At 41.3% G+C, this 23,751-nt stretch overlaps 1 protein-coding gene and 1 long non-coding RNA gene across 2 annotated transcripts in view; one reads left to right on the plus strand and one right to left on the minus strand.

The window, feature by feature from the left end:
- LOC145439855 (uncharacterized) overlaps positions 1–23,751 on the plus strand; it is a 366,083-nt gene that overhangs the window by 88,972 nt on the left and 253,360 nt on the right. The window lies entirely within an intron of this gene.
- On the minus strand, positions 793–1,568 carry LOC145439883 (uncharacterized). The gene is made up of 2 exons (XR_013915381.1): positions 1,138–1,568; positions 793–976 (listed from the first exon to the last, which is right to left on the minus strand). It is a non-coding gene; the product is annotated as an uncharacterized LOC145439883 (long non-coding RNA).

The raw sequence follows: 23,751 nt of genomic DNA on the forward strand, positions 1-23,751 counted from the left end.
ATACAAAGTGTCCGAAATCGGTAAGTGAAAATGTACTGTGTCAGCTATAGTTTTGTAAGAGTGTAACTAACCGCTTATAGTAGTATTGACTGTGGTATGGTAGTCATCGAAGTATTATTATTGTTTACACTCACGTGCTTGTGCAAATAACTGAAATATGTATGCCTTGAAAAACTTGTAAGTGGAAGTGTACGTAGTCTGAAATAAAAACACTTGAAAATCAATTAAGAAAAAAAGATCTATAAATGCATTAGTTACTATAAAGGGAGTTCATAACCTGCTGACTTCATGACGTATAATGGTTATATATCGCTGACCTCCTATTTAAGGAAGAGTTGCTATTACTTTTGAAAAGACACTTCTTTTTGTGTACGGTACATGTGCGGTCATGTAATCATATTAGTTACTTTAGTTATTGAATGAGGAGTGTCAGATATCTGTGACTGAACCTATCAATATTGACCGCTCAGTAAAAGATGAAAACTTATCACTATCATCATAATAGTCGTAAAGTTAGGTAGGATGATACTTCCGAACAGCATTTGGTATAGGCCTACTGCCTTCGATTCGACTTTGTTATAAAACTCAGTGATATTTTTACTCCTGCTCTAGATTCCTGCAATGATGAAGTTGACGCATTCATTAAAGCAAGACCAGAAACGGCCGAGTCGACCAAGTCTATTGTGATGATTCATCCTCATTCGACTAACGGCATCGTCAAAATTAGTTGAAAGAAGCTATTGCTGCACACAAAACTCTATATTTCTCTCCCTGACACAGTAGTACTGTTGATGGATTGGTTATGTTGCATTTATTATTTTCAATACAACTATTCCTTCACGAAGCATTGTAAAATTCAAATCCTTTGAAAGTACTGGATTTGATCGGATGCGCAGACAAGATTTTTCGTTGGCTTTTGTTGCAGAATCCCAGTGGCCAGCAAACAAAATTTCCGTGTACAGTTTTTCTCAGCTTCCTGAAAAGCGTAATTGTTGTGTTACTGACGGGTAATTATTTGGCACCCGACTCAACATTTCATGTGAATGAGACTCATTCGCTCATGCATCAAACTGGATGTTATAATTATATGACAATATTCCTGTTGATATCTATAGCGAGACAATCTCCAATGCATACTACTGATTGAAATCCTGATAATGCTGTGATGCACTAATAATTCATTCGTTGCTCGAGGGACCTGTTTGCAGCACTTCAACTCTCCCCTGATAGTTTGCATAAGTTGGCAACCTCCATCCTCACAACTGTAATTGATAATACCAAGATTAATAACTGGAAGGAGGTTCTCCACCAAATTACACATACCGGTGCATTTCATTTGGTCTAGACAAGCGGCTTAAGCTGAACATTGTTCAGTTCAGTTCAGTGAACAAGCTAGGCTGATCATACTATATATCACTAACATCCTTAGGTTAGTCATCAATAATCATACTCAAACGACCCCTCGTTTTCGGAGCAGCAAGAAGTTCCACTGATATGGGATCGAGCACACCAACACTTGAAACGTGTCCTCGTTTCAACATTACTTTCGTAAGTGAGAGGAAAAAGCATACTTACATTCGACATCTGAGTACTCGGACTTGCCTGGTGAATCCATTACAAGCGAAACCTCCGCCATAACTAACTAAAATAAGCGCCCTGCTACTGCAAGACCGCCAACCCTACAGCATACATCTGCAGCGACCAGAAGAGATGTCAACTACATGACGTCACAATGAACATTCCGCTTTTTCTGTAAACATACCAATATTGGGACTTTCGGTCCAAATTACGGCAATTTCCGATTAGTTTGAAATACGGAAAGTCGGCAATTTCGGTATGAAAAAAAATTCTGAACATGATTCCGCAAAGTTGTCTATGAAGATGCAGTTGACCTTTAACTAAAATACCGATATGCGGCTCGTCACTGTTTACTTTTAGAATTTAGATGGTCAATTATCTGTTGGATCAGCCAACAAAATGGCTATACCAAGTATCCCCGTTTTCTATGTTTGTAGGAGAATAAGTAAGAATGCCGGAGTGCCGCAAGAAGCACAGGGCACAATGAATCAATATTCAAGTTGCGACGGGTATGTAATCGATGAGCATGTTTTGTTGTTGCTGTATTATGATTTTAAAAAGTGTTCAGTATCTACACATTCAAATTAGATTGAATTTGTGAACTCTATAATACGACTGAGCTAGTTCTCCAGCCCATACCACGATAATGTCGGATTTCAGTCAAAATAGTCCTATCGGTTGTCTCCAAAACTAGCGACAATTTCAAAAAAGCTCCATATTCGTATTCAGTGCCCTTCATCACCCCTACAACACGGGTGTGAATTAGGGATGGTGTGAGCGTGAGGTTCACGTTCGCGCTCTGTGTGTGAACCTCAGTAATTTAGAGGTTCATGTTCACAAACGAATCTTAGTAGGCTCTGCACTGTGAACCTACTTCATATATTACAATTTTCCCTTCATTATAACATCATTGGTTGAAATCTATTGCATTTCAACAGCAGGATGGCGCCGGAAGCATAAAAAACACTAAACGAGCATGCACCTTGACAATCCCAAAAGTTATACTTGCTTTGTTACAAAAGTTTGCTCGAAATATCCAACTTTCCGTTTGTGAATATTTATAGTGACTCTCTGCTGTAAGCTTTACCGCAATGACACAGCATCAAGACCGAAATACAGCGTAGTTAGCGAATGATGCTTATTCAACCAATCAATAGAATTGATGTCGTTGTCAGATGTAAAAAATCTAGCAGGTGTACGGGGTCAATCTTGGCTTCATAGGTTTATTGTATCATAGAAACAAAATCCACGTGATCGGGTTGTTGGCTACTGAAGTTTATCTTGTTAATGGGGTAATATTGGTAGCAAGTATAGATACCAGTTTTATACTCTGCCCAATATCAGTGTAGCAATACTAAGACGCCGAATACATTGTAAAGTCTGGCCTGGACCGTTAAGGCGTAAGCTTATATTCCCTTCTAAGTCATCGACGAAATTGTTGGCAAAGCGACGGAAGATATTGATTTTATGGGATTATTATATCATTTGATAGCCGCAGTCGATACATTTGGCGACGTTTAATACGTCACTATGTACTTCAGCATTGTGGCATTATGTGGCCCGAGTTGTCGCTAGGTATCGTGTACATTAATAAAGGCTATCACTTCACTGAAATGTAGGGTGGGAATTATGAATATGACGTCACGTGACGTCATGAGGTTCACGTTCTCGTTCACACGTACCTGAACCTTTCAGAGGTTCACACCATCCCTAGTGTCAATCTCAACTCACGTCGCGGGCCGGATTTAACATTTCAGATCGCTCTCGGGCCGCATGAAGATTCGACAGTCTCCAAATATCTCAAAATCCTCTTGTATTTCATTAGAATACTCCATTAACCAGCCTATATACATAATAGTGCGTTACATTATATTACGAATCGTGGGGGTTCGTTCTATTCTAGCTACACCAGCGGTTCTCAACCTTTTTGGACATGCGCCCCCTTGGGGATGGTCGAAAATATTGCGCCCCCTGACCCCCCTACACTTTTTGTCATGTCAAAAAGAGAACATCATCTAATTCAGAGGTAGGCAACCTTTTTGCTAATCACGGCCCATTTCGATTACTTATGTAGCCTGAGGCCGCATTCCAGGGCATAGCCGTAATGTACTAACTGGACGCGAAATACCTGTTTTAATCAATCCATATCCATTGCCAGTGAACTACGGAGTTCGGACGATTATACTTTTAACAAAAGCCTTTTCTGTACGTACCGAAATCGCGAGTTGCAATGTTATGAATAGATGCTGGGATTGCCTATTTTCGCGCCCAGCGCGAAAATTTTTCAGATTCCCGAATGAATTCCGTAATTAATAGTAGCAGTATCACATATTAATATCAAATATTTATCCCCTCTTAGCCCATGTGATCAGATAAACCGGTAGGGTTCATTGAGAGAGTGCTTTTGAAAATTTAGGGCAAGTTATAAATGATAAGGCATCTTCGGGTGGGCCAAATGTTATTAGTCACTTGGTTGCATGCTGTTATTTCTTGACCCCCGATCAGGATAGTCGATTGTATCGGCAGTGAAAAATATTAAAATCGCCCAAATGTATCATAAACAAATTTCTTTCGTGCGGAACGCACGATTCCGATTCCGGCTAAGAGTGAGGACGCTACTATATTAAAATCGAAAAATTAGGTTATGTTGAATAGCGCGGAGTGTGAAGAAAATTTCAAGATTAATTAAATTCTCTCAAAAATTTTGGGGTGATTTCGTAATTTCAATTTGCATGTCGACGGATGCCAACACATACTAATTGAATTAGGTGTCGACGGCCGCACAAATTCCCATCTACAACAACAGGTTGCGCTTCCCTGATCTAATAGTATACATATGGTATGTTTTACGCCAAGTTTGAATCCGCATTCCAGTTGTTGTGTCTTTAACGTTTCTGACAAATTTCCCCAAACTTGTTTGAAAATAGCAAAAAAAACATTGAACAGGACATCAAATTATTTCAAGGTAGGTTGCAATGAGAAATCCTAATGCTGGCAATGACTACAGAGAGCACGGAATCGTTCTGTACAGACATGCTAAATTCGATCGGTTTTGGAATTGAATAAATTGTGTTAATCTAGGGTAGCCTAATTAAGGGCGAAACCGGGCAACTTATATTGCATCTAAATCTGTCTTAGGCAGTGCAGTTCGCCAATTATTGCCAACAGCTACCCAGCGCACCGAGCTTTAGGCTACTGCAAAGCTATGAAGTAATGAATGACTTACACGTGGGAATTGCACCAAATTTCAAAGAATATTAAAAATTTGCTCAAATGAAGTTGAAATAAGCCTATATATACTCCGCTGAGCGCGAATGCTGGAGTTAGAATTTGCGAGATTTCTTGAATACGAAATAAGTTTCATCTTCTCAGATTGATTATGATGCACATTTTTGGTCAGAATTCATACAGACGTGGTTAATTTCTCGCGCCCCAAGGGGGGGGGGGCGCCCCCAGGTTGAGAACCCCTGAGCTACACCTTTATTCGCAGACTGTGGAATTGGCAATAATACGATGGTTTGGTGGTTGAATACAGTCACAAACCGATAAAACAATGACTCGAACGGTGATATAAGTTGGCATATTTCTATGTGTCCTTTGTTTAGTGGTATAGGCTACTGGGATCAACCCTGTGTATGTGTTGTGATTGTTATGTTCTTGATCTTGTTTGAACAATAACTCAATGCGACGAGGTAAAAATCAGTATATTATCAGCAGTATAACTTTAAGACAGGCGACACGATCCAGAGTGCAGTTAAATGAAAGACCACGAGACAACAGGACACAGGGTATAAATTAGAGCCCGACCGATTATCGGCTCGCCGATAATATCGAGTCGATATCACGCTTGGAGAGAAATATCGGTATCGGCCATTGAAGGTAAAAAAATATCGGCCATTTTCGTGACGTCACAACATGGTGGCAGGGAGTCAGAGAAGTCGATAGAAGACGTGAGGACGGTAAATTATAAAAATAAATGGCCAAGCTGCATATAGTGCACACTGCATACAGGGCAGTAGGCGTGCCTATCTGAAAAATATTATAGATAACTAACCACCGTTATGCCCCACTGACTTCGTGGGAATCCCCCTGCAGTAATCGATCACCAACGACAGAGAGCAGCTGGATGGATAGTTGTCTGCAGAAGATTTCAATCAGTAAGAGAAATGAGAACTTCAATCATGCTGGACTGACCCTCGTAATGACAGAGAAAAGCGTCGCGTCGAATCATATCTCGGTTCGGTACCAACAGAGCTAATTATTCCAGTAATGTATGAAGTCGTCTGACTGAGGTCTGCGGGACCACCATGATAGGAAATATGCAAGCATGAGGGCAAGAAAATCAAGCAAACGTGGAGTAAAGCAAATAATTGATACCAAAATTTTTGATTCCATGATGACATTGGCCAATTCTGACACAAGAGCGTAAAATGTTGATTGTTGAAATGCTGGTCATGGTCAAGGCCCAAGGGGAATGGGTGGAGCAGTTGCAGACTTGGACAATTTGAGTTGTTTTGCACATTCTCTTCAGCTATTTGTTAATGATTTGCTGAAGGCTCCAGGTGCATTGCCAGAAGAATATCAATATTAATATCAATATATGGTGAAACCATTGAAGGAAAGATCCCCTGCATGGTAGCGGTGGAACCGAAATGAAGAAAGATATCCAATTCTTGCTGTGCCACTAACTATGGTACCAAGTGAAAGACTGCTCAATGTGTTTAGTACTATATACATCATCTATGGAAGACCACAGAAGTTCACTCCGAGAAATTGTGCTTCGTGAACTGTAATCTGCAATTGCTGGATTGGTGCTTTTGATATATTTTTATAGTTCCTGGATCATTTATTTCATGTTCAAGCATATCAATGGCTGTAAAGTTGTTGAAAGAAATACTCTGATGTGTTAAATATGGACCTTGAGGTAGATTCCATATCTTTTGAATATCGGCTGAATATATCGGTGTTATCGGTGGAGGTACTGGATATCGGTCTTATCGGTATCGGCTCAGAAATCCAATATCGGTCGGGCTCTAGTATAAATACAACGCAAGGCACACGAGGAAATAATGATTGGCGCTAATTACTAGTCCTATACAAAATAGAGTGAAACGATACCAACGTAAATACACGAACATAACAGTCCTCCCCTCTAAGTTAAAGGGTACAAGGAGATTCACGTCGGCCGATAGAAATCTGTTTGTTATCTATTTCTAATGGGGTAACGTCTACCCGACGTACGAGCAGGACTAGCTGCAGGACGTTGTGCCCTATTACTGACCAATGGTTGCTCAACCTGTGGTTGCTGAGGCTGAGCAACTTCCTGTGTGGCTGTATTATTGCCAGCTGACATCAAGCGTGGTTGGAGTTGGTTCTTGTGCCTTCTCCAATACCCATGATCTGTTTTTATAATGTACACAACACGTCCCAGTATTTCCGTTACCACGCCAGCAACCCACTTTGGTCCCCGTCGGTAACTACGAGCGTAAACCGAGGAACCAATCTCAAAATGAGTGACTGATTGTCTAGGCGTAACGGGTTTCGATTTATCGAAGGGCGAGCACAAACTCAACAAATTGCGCGGCTGTCGACCATGTAAAATCTCGGCAGGCGTTTTCAAGTCTATGCCCGGGTGCAGCGCACATCGGTACGTAGCGAGAAGTGTTTGGAGCGAAAAGTTAAGATCTTTTCCCCCGTCGCAATTTTTTATTAGTCCAGCTTTGAAAGTCTGGACGAAACGCTCCGCTTCCCCGTTCAAGGCAGGGTGAAAAGACGGTGATACGATATGGCTGATTGCCAAATTGGAGCAAAACGTATCGAATTCATTCGATGTGAATTGCGGCCCGCCATCCGTAACAATTGTTATGGGCAAGCCTTCGATAGAGAAGACTTCCTTCAAAGCGTTGACCACACACAAGATTGTGGTAGACCCGACATTCATTACTTTAACGAAAGGATATTTCGAATGCGCATCGACGATGACAAGAAACATTTTATTGTTTATTGGACCTGCGAAGTCCAAGTGAATCCGTTCAAAGCTTTCAGAAGTTTTTGGCCATTCGCGATACTGACGATCAGGCGCTTTCATTACCTTACGGCAAACGTCGCAACTCTTAAAACGAGATTTTCAATGTCGCGATTAATGGAAGGCCATGCGATGTAACGTCGAGCCATCTGCTTCATTTTCGCGATACCCCAATGTCCTTCGTGCAACAATGATAAGACTCGCGAGCGAAGTGACTGCGGAATTACTACGCGCTGAAAACCATCAATATTCAGCATGACTATGTCTTCGTGCAGAGAAAGCGAATGTTTGCGAGTCGAAAACCAAGAAAAATGTGCGTCTTTGGATTCCAATTACCATGAGTGACAGATAATTTTACTAGTTTCATGGTTTTGTCTTTCAGCGTCGCGTCCCGAATTTCATTGCGAGTTAACGGTAAGCCATCGAATGCCATATTAATAGCGTGAACGATCTCCGCGTTTTCACGAATTTCCAGTTCGTCAAACTCAGGGTCTGGACCCTTTGGTAGGCGAGATAAACCGTCGGTGTTTCCGTGCTGATTAGTTGGTTTATAGCGAATATCGTATTGGTAAGCGATGAGCGTTAGTGCCCATCGCTGTAAGCGTTGCGCTGTAATCACGGGAATTTTCTTGTCTGGCGAGAAAATAGCTAAAAGCGGTTTGTGGTCCGTTACGAGCGTAAATTTTCTACCATACAAGAATTGACGAAATTTAGTGACTCCGTAAATGATTGACAGAGCTTCCTTCTCGATTTGAGAGTAGGATTTTTGCGAATCGGAAAGTGTTTTCGATGCGTGCGCGATCGGTCTCTCTTCGCCATTGTGCTCGATTGAGAGGACAGCGTCGATTCCGAATTGAGAAGCATCAGTTGACAAAATGAGCTGCTTGTTTACATCATAATGAGCTAACTGCGTAGCGTCGATTACGTCGTTTTTGAGAATGCGAAAAGCTGCGTCACAGTCCGTATTCCAAATGAATTTTGCGTCTTTTTGAAGTAGACGGTACAAGGCAGCGGCTTTATTCGTGAAATTAGGAATAAACGTGCGATAATAATTTACTTTGCCCAGGAATGGATGTAGCTGGCGAACATCCTGAGGTTTAGGCAACTGTTTGATTGCTTCAACGGATTTGTGAGACGGGCGCTTGCCATCCTTGTCAATTATGTGACCAAGATACTCGATACTACTTTTGAAAAATTCACATTTAGCGAAGTTGACGGTGAAACCGTATTCGGTGAGGCGCTCAAAGAGTAGCGATAAGTTGCGAAAATGATCGCGTTCATCAATGCCAGTAACGATTATGTCATCGATAAAACTAGCAACACCGGGTAAGCCGGCGATCATGGCATCAATACAGCGTTGAAAATTTGCGGGACTAGATGCGACTCCGAAACACATGCGTCGATAACGGAATAGACCGAATTGCGTGTTGATGACACACAAATTCTTCGCATCATCATCTAATTCTAGCTGAAAATAAGCATCGGCAAGATCAATTTTCGTGAAAATACAACCACCCTGTAACTTGTGAAGAATTTCATCCAAGATGGGCAGGGGATGTTGACCTATCTGAATTTGTTGATTCAATGCTTTGAAGTCACCACAAATGCGTACTGATACATTAGATTTAGTGACGGCAACAATTGGTGCTGCCCAATCACTGTAATTGATTGGTTCGAGAATACCTTGATTGACTAATCTATCCAATTCGGTTTGAACAGCGATTTGCCTTGCGAAAGGCAAAGGGCGTGGCTTGTTAAATACGGGCTTGGCATTAGGTTTCAAGTGAATTGTCACCTTTGTCTTGGTGCATCGTCCTAATACATTAGAGAAAACGGAGGGAAATTTGGACTGAAAAGATACCAATTTGTCGTTCGAATCAGAAATGTCAATAGTATTTCATGATTGCGATTTGACCATCTGCGAGGAAATTGCATTCAAAGCAGAAGTTCCCTTAGCGGTCATGGAGAAAGCATCGCTCCAATCGAGACCAAAAATGTTTTGCCCACGGTGTTCGTCGAGAACCACCAATTTTAAGCCAACTCGAACTTCAGAACCCACCTGCACGCCTACAGTGCAAATACCTTTCACTTTCAGTGGCTTGTCGCCATACGCTACGAAAGAGCAATGGTATGCTGAGAGTTTCGGAGAGCCCAACGTTTTGTACCCATTCAATCCCACCATGGCGGAGGGTGCACCAGTGTCCCACTGTGTCGGCAACGGAATGCCGTTGATGCTGGAGTTGATCCAGAGCTGGTTTCCTACGCGTCGATATAGTTGATCGGTGTCGAAGGAGAGCAGTGGCACTGAGCAGAAATTGACGGTTGTGACCTGTTGCGTGATACTAGGTTTGGACATGCACACAGGTTTGATATGACCTTTACGACCACATTTCTGACATACTGAATGTCGATATTGACAGTCTTTTCTCTGGTGATCGATGAAACAGCGGCTGCAGGATTTCAGTCTTTCCGGGAAGTTGCCTTGGATGGATTTGGAAGGTTTTTTCCCCTTCTGATAACTTCCCGTCATTTTGTTGACTATGGAAGTATCTTTACCGTTACTCTCGCCCTGGATAACCCTATCAGTTTCCAGCGTTCTCACGTATGTTGCGGCTACTTTGAGAACGTCGTCAATGGATGGATTGGTTTGTGTTAGACAATGCCGTCTCACATCCGCGTGCGGCGTTTCTTTAATGATGAGATCGCGCATTAGCTCATCAACGTAGCTCTGATCACAACCTTCTCTTGAGCATGTGAAGTTGCAATCCTTGGAGATTCCACGTAGAGTAGCGATCCAATCGGCGTACGATTGTCCCGGCTGCATTTTGCAATTGTAAAATTCGTACCTGGCTGCTTGCACATGAATTGAGTCCTCGAAGTGTGTAGACAACTTCTCAGTCAACGCATCGAAGGTTTGCGCACTGAAATCAGCAGCACCAAACAAATTACGTAGGAGCGAGTAAGTTTCAGGTCCAACCCATGAGAGTAGACACGCTCTTTTCTTCTCCATGTTGGAAATGCCGTAAATTGCAAGGTGGTGGTTGAATCGTTGCAGATATTGGTCCCATTTCTCCTTTGATTTTACAAACGAATCAAACTTGGGAGCGGTAGCTTCAGATGTTGATGCACCGGGACTCGACCTCTGTGTTAACTGCGCCATCTCTGTCATGACTTTTGCCATTGCTTCGTCATGCTTTGCTTGCTGCATCGCTTGTTGCTTCAAATCTTCTGTGCTGTGCGTGTTGTTGCTCCAGCTGTGCTTTCTGGTTTGCCATTGTTTCATGTAGGCTTGCCATCATTGCCTGCTGCTTCTCGAGCAGCTTCAATATACCTGAATCCATGCTTTATCTTCGTCGCAGAAATAACTATGAATCCGACTTCTGACACCAATTGTTATGTTCTTGATCTTGTTTGAACAATGACTCAATGCGACGAGGTTGCAATAAGAAATCAGTATATTATCAGCAGTATAACTTTAAGACAGGCGACACGATCCAGAGTGCAGTTTAATGAAAGACCACGAGACAACAGAACACAGGGTATAAATACAACGCAAGGCACACGAGGAAATAATGATTGGCGCTAATTACTAGTCCTATACAAAATAGAGTGAAACGATACCAACGTAAATACACGAACATAACAGTGATGATTACAAAAGATTTAACAGTCAACGCGGATGTTGGAATTTGCTTCATATTATAACATCGCGATTCGGGATTCTCTCGAGGCTGGAGACTTATATTATATTTTCCACGAAACCTGCATATAACGGTTTCGCTTGGCGTCTTCGCTCCTGTGACTAATTAGTTTGATGTCAGTTTTTATATAAAAGACTGAAATGAATACTCACTTTCTTGTATTCTTGAAATTGAGTGTCAACGTCTGGTGTCATCGACCTGCTCCTAATTGTGACTAGAAAGCACAACACAACAGACGCGTGGTTATAATGTGGCCGCCTGTAAACGTACGCGACGTGTGCTGTCTTGGGGGAATATTAAATGGAAGTATTTCTTACCAAAAATCTCAGTTAGAAATACCCTGTAAAATCATTCGATGTCTGACCGCCGTCGTGAGCGGAGCTCTTCTACGCGGGTTAGCTCGTACAGGCAAGATAGATAGCAAGGTGTGTGCTTCATCAGGCAGGAAGGTCGAAAGGTCTGCCTTCTTAAAAGACTGTTAGTTAGCGTATACATAGAGATATCATCCTTCGATAGTGTAGTAGGGTAGCAATACCATCCGCCCGATGTCGGGTGGAGCGTCGTCATCAAAGCGCAGCGCGGATAGCGAACTAGTTGGCCCTTCGTCTAAGGATAAACCGCCAGAAGATTATTGTCCACAGCCAAACCAGTCCGTAGTGATAAAAGGCATTAACAAGTCAATTCGCCAATATAACCCTATAACAATAAACCGCAACTTACGAGCGACAATCGGGGGATCTTATGAAGAGGTGCGAGTGCTCCCTTCAGGAGACTTGTGTGTCAAATGTGCGAATCAAAGTCAGGTTGCAAAGTTGCTTGCTTGCAACAATCTAGGGGACTCTAAAGCGCCAATACAAGTACGAGCAGAGTTGTTTGTCACGCGTCAGCAAGAGACTAGGGGTGTAATTACAGATGTACCTCTTGATCTGTCAGACGAAGAAATTAGGCAATCATTGATGGATCACCAAATCACGTTTGTGAGACGCTTCAATTATCGTTCGAGTACTGGACTTAGCCCGAGCCACTAGGTTCTACTTTGCTTTGCATCGACAATACTGCCAACGGTCGTTCAGATAGGATTCTTGCGATTTCGCACGAGAATCTATAAGCCACTTCCAGTTAGATGTTTCAAATGCAGCCGGTTCGGTCACCGGGCAAAACACTGTAGAAGTACACAACGATGCACTAAATGTGGTGGTAGACAGTGGTGGCTTTTGGGGTAGGCGAGGTAGGCGGTCGCCTAGGGCCCCCCTGGTTGATTTACGCGCTTTTGAGGGCCCCCCTCCTCGGTTTACGCGCTTTTTCCAACTATTTCTCCGGTTTACGCGCTTTTTTTCAAGTATTACCATTTTCTGAATAACCGCGGAATCCTTGTATCCATAAAGAATATGGTATTGTACCGTAAAGACAGGTCAATCATCAAATCTCATTTTTTAGTAATCATTTTACGAATAACCACAAAAATCCATGCGCCAATTTAGAATATGGCACCGTAAGCAGTAGTCGATCATTAAATTTCTGCGCTAGTTGCAAGAGCTCACTTTGATTTGATGATCTCTATCTATTTTGCCATTAGCTAAAGGGCCCCCCCTCCTACATTTACGCAAATGTTATCATTTTGCAAATACATGTACCCATGTAGAATGTAATACCGCACACAGAAGTCAATCATTAAATTACTGCACCTGCTAAAAGTTTACTTTGATTTTATGAGGGGGGGGCCTTCTTCATTGACGCGATTTTTGGTTATCATTTTACGAATAACCGTAAAAATACATGTACCCATGTAGCATATGGTACCGTAAACAGTAGTCGATCATTGAATTTCTGCATCCGCTTAAAGAGCTTACTTCGATTTGAAGAGCCCCCCCTAAATTTATGCGAATTTTAGTTATCATTTTGCGAATAACCGTGAAAATGTATGTACCGATGTAGAATATGGTACCGTAAACCGTCGATCATTAAATTTCTGCATCTGCTAAAAGAGCTTACTTTGATTTTATGAGCCCCCCCCCTTACATTTATGCGAATTTTGGTTGTCATTTTACGAGTAGCCGTGAAAATATATGTACCCATGTAGAATATGGTACAGTAAACAGTAGTCGATCATTAAATTTCTGCACCTGCTAATAGAGCTTACTTTGATTTTATGAGCCCCCCTCCATTTATGCCAATTTTAGTTTTTCATTTTGCGAATAACCGTGAAAATACATGTAGGCCTACCGATGTAGAATATTGTCTTGTAAACGGTGTTCGATAATTGAATTTCTTTGCTTGTTAAAAGAGCCTACTTCGATTTTATGTTAATGAGGTCATATTGTAACATGGAATGAATTATTATTGAGTATATATTTCCTAGTGGCAGCAGTGTATATTTCAGTGCATCAAAATTTTCCAGTATAAGTTTGTGAGATTCTACTTGCTAGCTCTTGATGCCAGCTTTCATATGATACCGTATGTTAATTGATAATGAACCGTGTCCACACTGAGCCTGAATATCCAAAATATCAAAGGAAATAGTCATTTGAAAGCCAATGGAAGCATAGGCTATTATAGCCTATATATTGTTGTTTACTGAGCCATTCTCTTGTGAATTGGGCCGTTTCTGAATGGAAATCCATTCTCAGGGTTGTCATGATGGTAAATTTGTTCATTTCTTGTCTGCGGATTAGCAGCTTATTTTCAAAGCTTTACCATGCTCAATGTGCACCCGGTACAGTCAGTCAGAAAGTGTTTATGGTGTTGTCAGAAAGTTTTTTTTTATCACAGGTGGATGTCTTTTAATTGGTGGTGTACTATAGATAGATATGCAATACATCTTGCATGCAGGACAGTTTCTAGCGGCCTGATGCCTGATATTTTATGCCTCAAAAATCTATGTCGATACTTGAAAGGTTTGAATGGCTATCATTGAGAAAGGTGTACGAAAGGCTACATATATTCAATTTGTTGTGAGGTTAATAATTTAATGTGATGTCACAGAAAAAGACCAAAATGTGACCAAACAATTAGCAATGGAATCAATTTCAGCAGGGCAGAGGAAAGAATTAAATGATCAAGTTTTTGCAACTTTTTTTACAGCTTCTGGCAGCTTCCTAAATACTCGGAAGTTATGTAGTATGGTGTTTTAAGCTGTTTCGAGGAATCTTATATTGCGACTTTTCTTCATTTTTTCAAGCAACTTTTTGCAGCTTTTCGATGTCTCATGCAACTCACTTTTTACTGGAAATATTTGGTACTTTATGTAAATAGATCGCTTGATTATCATCACTGTCGTTTAAATTTGAGGTCATTTCTCAGTTGACATACATTCAGGCTAGACCGCCGTAAATTATATTAGCCTACTACTGGGTCAATTTTTTCAGGCTATTGATTTTGTTGAAGGCGCCAACACTGAGTTTTGCGACAGTGCCTTGGATACGCATCGATTCGAGTATCTCATACCTTAATAATGTCGAGAAACTTATCCATAAATGTACTTTTTTAGTGTAACTTTAGTGAAAAATAAATGAAAAATAAATGCAACTTTTTACTTCAACTTTTATGAAAAATATGTGCAACTTTCCACGGATTTGACTGCAACCAAAATTTGCCCTAAGATCAGGTGTTGCATAAGACAATTTTGACCATTACACTCTTGAAATGGGCTACCAGTTCAATATAAATGTGACTCGGTAAACAGCATATTTAGTAAGGCGCACTCGTCAGTTGACGACCGTACCTTTCATTAGCTACGATGAGTTTGGTATCACTCAGTTATATGTTATGTTGTAATTGGTAGCATCAGTATCTCCTAATTACTGCAGTCAAGTATCTGTTACAATTGTAAGTCAGGATCTCGGAAAAGGAAGTGGCTCAGATTTGGAAAGAAAGTGACAATGCAAATTTTGAACTGCGACATAAATATTTAACCATCTATTTCAGCTCAGGAATGTTCTGCACAAATTGAGGATGATGCTGTTTTTCCACCAACTATATTGCCTTGTAGACTTGAATGATGTAACAGTGCTTTCAAATACGTATATTGTATTTGATTGTAGTGGTCTTTTGTCTATGCTAGTTGTGGCGTTTTAGGTTAAATCCAACCAGGCAAGTTCTTACAGACAATAATTTTTTTTCTATAACTTACAATTTTTTCATTAGTGCGTGTTGTTTCGTGTGTGTAACTGTTTATTTACAAATTGCGCTGCTACTATAGTACCGTATGTCCGTATACTTCAAGGTTTGTTGTTGTTGTCATTGTTACAATGCGTATATCATGGTTTGTGATTTTGATTGTTGCGTCATACTTTGCCGTTTTGATTTTGCTTTTAAATCTATTTAAATCCCTTAGGTGTGCAGTTAACTCTTGAAGAGAGGCACCCAAAAATTATCCGAGTTCAATAAATAATATATTACAATGGATGTTGTATTGAAAGCTATATTCTTACAGATCATCATGGAACTATAGCTCTTCACCGGTGGTACCAGTACTGATGTGTTCCTGTGTTATTACTGGTGTTGTACCACATTGCCGCACATTTTGCTTTTATGCCTTATCATGCAACAAAATCTTCTTTGTAGCAAAAAGATAGGCCCAATCCAGCACCTGGCTGAAACCTTGACGTGGTGTGCTGGCTTATTACTAATGTCAGCCGACAGCTTTCCCGGATTTATGTGGTATATTTGGCGTGCAGTTGCCTTGTTATACTATTATGTCATGCTACATCCCATAATTCTTCTAGATAGGTGGGTCTGGGCACGCGCTGTAGTTCACTTGAGTCACTTTACTTCGAATATGCCAAGTCGTTTATTGTACTGTGGCATGACATTATAATTATTTTATATGCTGAAAGTTTCAACATGATGTACAGACAAAGCACTACCGGAACAGTGGATACGTGGTGTAGAACAATAAAAGTATCGTTAAGCGCTAGTGAGGGGGGTCTGGGGGGCTACGCCCCCCAGAAGTTGCGATAATATAGATAAGGAGGGCCCCCCGGAAGTTTCGCCTAGGGCCCCCCCAATCGTAAGGCCACCACTGGTGGTAGACATGAGTACTCGGCATGTCAGAATGCACCCCGCTGCGTAAACTGCGGTGAAGCACACTCGGCAGGCTACACAGGATGCAGACGCTACAGACATGAGGTACAAGTAAATGCCATTATGGCGAACGAAAAGGTTAATTATTGGGAGGCGAATAAAATGATACAGACGCGAACGGCCACAGTAAACATACACTCTCCACAGGAATTTCCTCCATTGCAATAACCTCCCACATTATGCGGATCAAACGATACTTCCAGCTGCGGCACTCTCAACATGCATGCGACCGGCTCCTGCTTCGCAAGAACCAGTTGCCACAATACAATCCGACACGATCACTATATCAAAAACTAGCTTCTTCAAATTCATCGCGGATGTTATGAAGAATACTTTACTAGATTTCAATCAAGGTAAACAACTCGACATAGAGGCCATAGTCGCTAAATCAGCAGAAGGGATTTTCGGATTCCCCACTTCAGAATTGACTAGGCTTCCCACCACACAATCGCAACCCGATGGCGTGTTGGATCTTACGAAAGCGACGCACCACGATTCTCTTCCACCTCACAATATAGTCGACGAACGTTCTCCGGGAAATAAATCGCCGCCTTCATGATACCTTTATCCATTTTTCAATGGAACTGTCGTGGTATATATCACAAGCTACACGAATTGAAACACTTATTGACAAACTCGGTTGTGAAACCCGACATTATTGCCATCCAAGAATCTCACCTAGTATCCAAATACGTGCCTGTTATACATGGCTACTCCCTCGTAAGAAAAGATAGAGACGTTAATGGTGGAGGTGTGTGCTTCTTCATCAGCAAGATGATTAAATTCGTTGAAATTCCTCTCCACGATTTCTCGCCAATTGAAGTGTTGGCAATAGAGGTAGAAGGGACACGCATATACAACGTTTAGGTAGGCTACCTCCAGGAAGAACTATATCACGAGATTTATTCTACCGTATCTTCGCCCAACACAGTAATAAATGCATTTATCTGGGTGATTTCAACGCTCATCATCCGATGTTTAAGAGCATTCGCACAAATTCTTACGGTCGTCACCTCAACGCGGCGCTGGATCGTTTTGATTTGGTTGCGCTGAACACAGACGTCCCAACCCGAGTGAACTTTTCCCTCAATGCGACGCAACGGCAAAGCATACTTGACCTGACGCTGGCCACTCCCGACATTGCCCATCGAATTTCTACTACGGTCACTGACAGCCTGCTGAGCAGCGATCATTACATCATCATTAATGAAATTGACACAACTACCGACCGGACCCCTGAATGTCATGTTGAATCGTGGGCTCTGAAACGTGCCAACTGGCAACAATTCGCCGTTCTGTGCAACCAAGAACTTGGAGGATCAGCCCAGAACTCGCTGACGGTGGAAGATTACACCAGAATACTCATCTCCACAGCCACAATCTGTATCCCAACAACAAAGCCCCGGAAGAAGCCCATGATGCCGTGGTGGAACGATGCCTGCTCGCGGGCAATCAGGTTGGAGAAAGCTGCCTTCAAAAAATGAAGCTCACATTCCGGGAAGACGCAATAATCTTATTCAAAAGACGCAGGGCAGAGGCCAGAAAAACAATATTGGAGACTAAGAAAACATTTTGGCGGTCATTTTGCAACTCCCTTGATAAAAATTGCAAACTATCCAAAGTATGGAGAATAGCCAAATCTATGAATGGTTACAAAACTTGGAGCCATATCAGCGTGTTGTCGCACAACGGAGCTACAGTTACAGGAGACATAAATATCGCAAACACCCTAGCAAATCAATTTCGCTCTGTTAGCAGCGATGAAAACTACGATCCGACATTTCGAAACCAACGCCTCTCGATTGAGAAATCCTTCCGCGACAACGAGGCAACGGCTGCAGTGCAAAGTAGCTCGTCACCGGTCGATATCAATTCAGAATTCACAATGGTCGAACTGAAGAATGTTCTCAAAACACGAAAGAGCACAGCCCCTGGTATCGACAGAGTATGTCAGCAAATGCTTGCAAACCTGCCTGAAGATTGCTTATCCGTACTGATCGGCATCATAAACGAAACGTGGAGAACCGGCAAATGCCCACAATCTTGGAAGCACGCTATCGTTGTACCAATTCCCAAGCCTGGTAAACCGAAAGAATCCGTTTCCTCGTACAGGCCCATTTCCCTCACGAGCAATTTATGTAAGAGTGTCGAACGAATGATCAATAACAGATTGAAATGGTGGCTTGATAGCAAAAAAATACTCCATCCCGCGCTCAGCGGGTTTCGAAGTAGACGTTCAGCAAAAGATTGTATCATGAGTCTACATGACGATGTCTACAAGTCCATATGGAACCAGCGATCAGCAATAGCTGTGTTCATAGACTTAGAGAAAGCGTATGACATGGTTTGGATAAATGGACTAATCCACAAGCTACACGGTCAGGGTTTGCGAGGAAACATACTAGACTGGTTAAGGTCGTTCTTATCGGATAGAAAATTTCAGGTTCGCGTGGGGTCTTCTTTCTCAGACATATTTCCGCTAGAAAACGGTCTCCCTCAGGGCAGCGTTTTAAGCCCGGTCATGTACAACCTCATGATGAACGATCTGCCTGATCAAATTGAATCAAGCATCAATATATTCGCAGATGATATATGTTTGTGGGAGACTGGTCTCAATATCGAACACGTTGCCAGTTCACTCCAGGCGTCATTGGAGAAGTTGTCAGATTGGTGTAAAAAATGGGGATTTCGAATAAATGCAAATAAATGCTCCTCTATCATATTCACCAAAAAACGTAAATTACCAGATATCCGACTGAAAATAGATGGGATAACCGTGCCTATCAGTAATTAATTTAAATATCTCGGGGTCGCATTCGATAAACGATTATCCTATAAAGCGCACACCAATGTAGTTGCAGAAAAATGCGTTGCGCGATTGAATTTGCTACGTTTCCTAGGTGGCACCACATGGGGAGCGTCCAAGGAATGTTTATTAACGATTTATAGAGTACTTTTAAGGTCAGTGATCGAGTATGGATTTGAGGCATATATGTTTAGCCCAAAATACAATTCAAACCGTATCCAGTGGATACAAAACGCCGCCTTGAGAATTTGTTGCGGGGCAATGAAAAGCACTCCGATTTGTACACTCAAACATACAACGAATGAATTACCAATTCACATTCGCCACCGCAGAGCTTGCTTAATATACAAGTGCTACGTCCGATCTCACCCAGCGCATCCATGTCGGCCACTATGCGAGAACTCTTTGCACGAATAATTCCCAGATTCGATCAAGTTTACCACTTTTAATATGTACAATCAGATTTCCAGCATAAGGGGGCTTGACATTGCGGTTTCCAGCCCAATTTCCCTTCCGCCATAGATTGACCTACCGGCAAAAGTTGATACATGTCTTCGAAGTTTGGCTTATCATCATCCTAACTCGCCGTTCGGACGTGAGTGTCAAGACTACGTAGACACCAACTATGACTTATATTTAAAAATATATACTGATGGCTCCAAAATGGACAGCGGATGTGGTAGTAGTTTTCATGTCAATCTTTTGAACATCTCCTCGAAATTTCGAATCCCCAAAACAACATCTATATTTACAGCAGAGTTGTTCGCGATCTACAAAGCTCTGGAATGGGTTTCCGGACAATGCGAGCCGCCAAGTCATAATAGTATAGCCATTCTTTCGGATAGTCTAAGCGCTTTGGACGCGATACAGCACCGTTCCTCGACTCATCATTTAATTTCCAAAATATTCGATGTATGCTTAGATCTCTTAAAAAAAGAGAAATTATTATTGCTTTTATATGGATTCCAGGTCACGAAGGCGTCGGTTTCAATCACGTCGCAGACACCCCCGCAAAGGAGGCCGCCGGGGGCGAAGCTGGAGTCAACGACGAAGAATGTCTGAAAATAACACTATCGGAATGCAAGACTATCATAAACGAGCAATCCGAAAGGTGGTGGACCTCCGAGTTCAATGCGGCAGAGACTGGTTTGCACTATCGACGCTTCACTGAAGACAAAGAAAGCACCAAGGAAATGAAGAAGCTGGATAAACAATATAGTACAACGCTTTTTTGACTCCAGACAGGCCATTGCAAACTCAACGGACACCTGTACCGTATTGGGTGCCATGATGATGGACTATGTGAAATTTGTTACTCGGAGGAATCGGTCGAACACTTCTTGATCCAGTGCAGCAGATGCGACGACCACCGAACTTCACTTAAAGGAGCCGCCGACCAATTAGGCATATGTTTTGTACTGGACAATTTATTATCTGACCCCAGAATGTTTATAAAAGTAGTGGAATTTGTAAATGCCACCGGGCGAGTCATCTGATTGCTTGACAATGTGGACTTTATTATGGGCCCTTGAGTCATGGTGCGAAATGACTTCGTAGTCGGTGCACCAATTTCCCCTTATTCAACCAACCAACCCTGTAAAATGAATGCATTTTTCAATCTACTCAGAATTGCATTGCGGGCCGGATGAAACCATTTGGCGGGCTGGATGCGGGCCGTATGTTTGACACCCCTGCCCTACAACCATTTTTATTTTGTCTGCCCAAATTATGTGATCACCGGTGTAATATTTATGAGTATTCTACATTGATGTTTACGAATGACTTGAATTTAAACATTTTACATCGAAAATCACGCAATTTGCATATTTATTGTGGAAAATATAGCGTAAAGGGAGAGGCGAGGCGCAGGCGAATCATAGACGGCCAAGCATCCCTTGTTATAGTGCAATTCATCACACACAGGTCAGAATTTATATTATTTTGTTTTAATCGAATTGTATTGTCGCATTGACTCCGATAGCTCAGGTACTATTGATGCCTGAGCACTGGAACTCCCTCAAAATCGCCAGTGGATGTTACACTCGGTTTAGTTACGTACAATGACAGCACAGGGAAACAACACCCATGTAGGCGAGGCACAAACGAATTTTCTTCATTCATTTTTGGCTAACTATCCGAAAATCGCGGCGCACTGTTATAGCATATTTATCTAGTCATTTCCCCAGTTGCTTGTTTTTCTTTGTTTCGAATCTGCTGTGACGCAATATTACCATCGTTAATTTTTTGCACTGCCTAATTTCTCGTTACCGTGTTAATGTACTGCTTTAGCTATGTTATTAGGATTTGGCTACTATCACAAAGAACAGGGAATGGCAGATTGCATCAATGCATAGGCGGTTCTATTACGTTTTTATAATATATTCATATCATAAATATAATAAAACCCAAAGCTTTTCGAGCTGCCACTCTTCAGGGGCAATCGTCAGCATTTAGAGAATTTCAAAAACATTAATCCAATTGTGACGCGAGCGCAGCTAATGGCCAATTTTTAGTGAAGCAAACGCATCTCTGCTGGCATAAACATGGTTGATAGATCTTGGATGAATGTCGATTCCAGTGCGGACAAGTGATAAAGTGTGTGGCCTCTGCCCAAAATCGAGAATCTCTCATCACTATCGTTTTTTTTTGCGCGGGTAGCATGCTCAGCTAAATGTTTGCCAATGGCGGAATTCATTGCCACGGCCTGATTGTGTTCCAACACCCTTGGGTCAGTTTCAGCGGCATGTTCCCGAGAATTTAATGTACGTGATATAATAACGCGCGGTACATGTTGTTTGCCTGTACTCAATGTTGTTTTCGCTTCTTTAACGTCACAATTGGATGTATGCAATGTAGTTATATGCAAGTTTTTGAAATTATCTATATGCACACGATTGCGCTTAAGCAGTGTCACCTCGAAAAGCTTCTGGTTTTATTTCTTTTACGATATGAATATATTATTAAAATGTATATTAAAGTTCTATACCCCAAAAAGTTTCTATTACGATATACCATTCATAGCCGCAGAAAACTTCGCAACAATTTGAGAAACAAAGATATGGAGCAACTAACTCGAACCCGTGTTATCTCATATTCGGAATGAGGTATATTTCTATGAATGAGCGCTTATTATTATTAATATCAATCCTCTGTAAAATATTTCGAATCACAATGCAACAAGAGTACATGCTATAAAAACAAAATCCAAATATGAACCTGTCTCAATTCCTAAAACAGGAAAATCAGATTAGGGTTGTTGACGTAATCTAATAAATCACATGGTTAAGTAATAATGCGACGAGAAGGTTATCCCAATTACTCTTTAGATATCGGAATATCGGAAATATGACTATAGCGGTTGATCGTCACAATCGTCGGTCCATAATTCTTTCGAAAAGGAAATAACCTATTAGTCAAGTCATCAACACGCATGGAATGACTAGTCAGTAAAACAATACAGGAGAGTAGGCCTACGTACTGTATATACATGATGATACGTTACTACTTGCCATTCTGATCTGAACACAGATCTCAACAACAAAGGATAGATATTTCCAGGAAGTTTTTTGCATTGTAGAATAGGACAGTGTTGGTGTAGATCAGAGGCCTCAAGTACCCGCTCAAAATATCACTGCAATATTATTAAATGAATCTTATATGTAAGTAGAAGTGTCGCCTGAGCTCAATTAGATTACATCAAATGTACGTTTGATTGACTGTATAATTTGAACGTTCGTAATTACCAATATACGAACCTGTGACTGACTTAATTATAATCTTCGTTACGCATCCATATAAAATTTAGAATCGATATATTCATAATTTAAACTATAATTATATATTACATGATTCCTACATTGTACAATATATAAAAGGCCAACTATAGAACGATTGTGAAAATCAGAATGATAATTTGAAAAGGGTAGGCAGATAATTTTTATTGAGGAAGACCAGAAACTTAAAAGGATAGGTGATCTTCTAGGTCACCCTGCTGTCAATACGTAGGTCTAACCAGTGATATCCACCCTAACCAAAAAAAATTTATAGACAGTCACATTTGTTATGTCACATTATTGTTGTTGTTACGTCATAGACGCAAAATAGTTCTTACATTTCGAATTTGATTCACCCTATCACTCACGTTCGCTACTGATGAGGGTCATTCGAAAAGCTTTTAGCGAATAAATTAACAATATGAAGTTATTGTTTCGCGCTATTTTGGAAAAGTGTCCTCTTTTCTGATTTCCAAAAATGGCGGCCTTACATGAACATAACTCAACGATGTACAATTACGCTCCTCATCTTTTAGAAATCACGATACTCTACCACAGTGGTTCTCAACCAGCGGGAATACCCCCTTTATGGGATATTTTGTAATTTTTTGGAGCCACAACAATATGGTAACCCTATTCAATATATCCCTGGTATTGGAGCAGAATCTGTCATAATTTCGTGTTTATTCTTTTATGGTCCCACCTGAAGTGGACGTCAATTGTTATTGCGTCATCCATTACTAAAAATTTAAATCATTCCGCTAGTTTCACCAGAGTATAGCGAAG

Source organism: Botryllus schlosseri, chromosome 5 (genome assembly GCF_051294905.1).
Source record: "Botryllus schlosseri isolate E-star chromosome 5, Bs_hap1, whole genome shotgun sequence".
In the NCBI taxonomy this organism is placed as follows: Eukaryota; Metazoa; Chordata; class Ascidiacea; order Stolidobranchia; family Styelidae; genus Botryllus; species Botryllus schlosseri.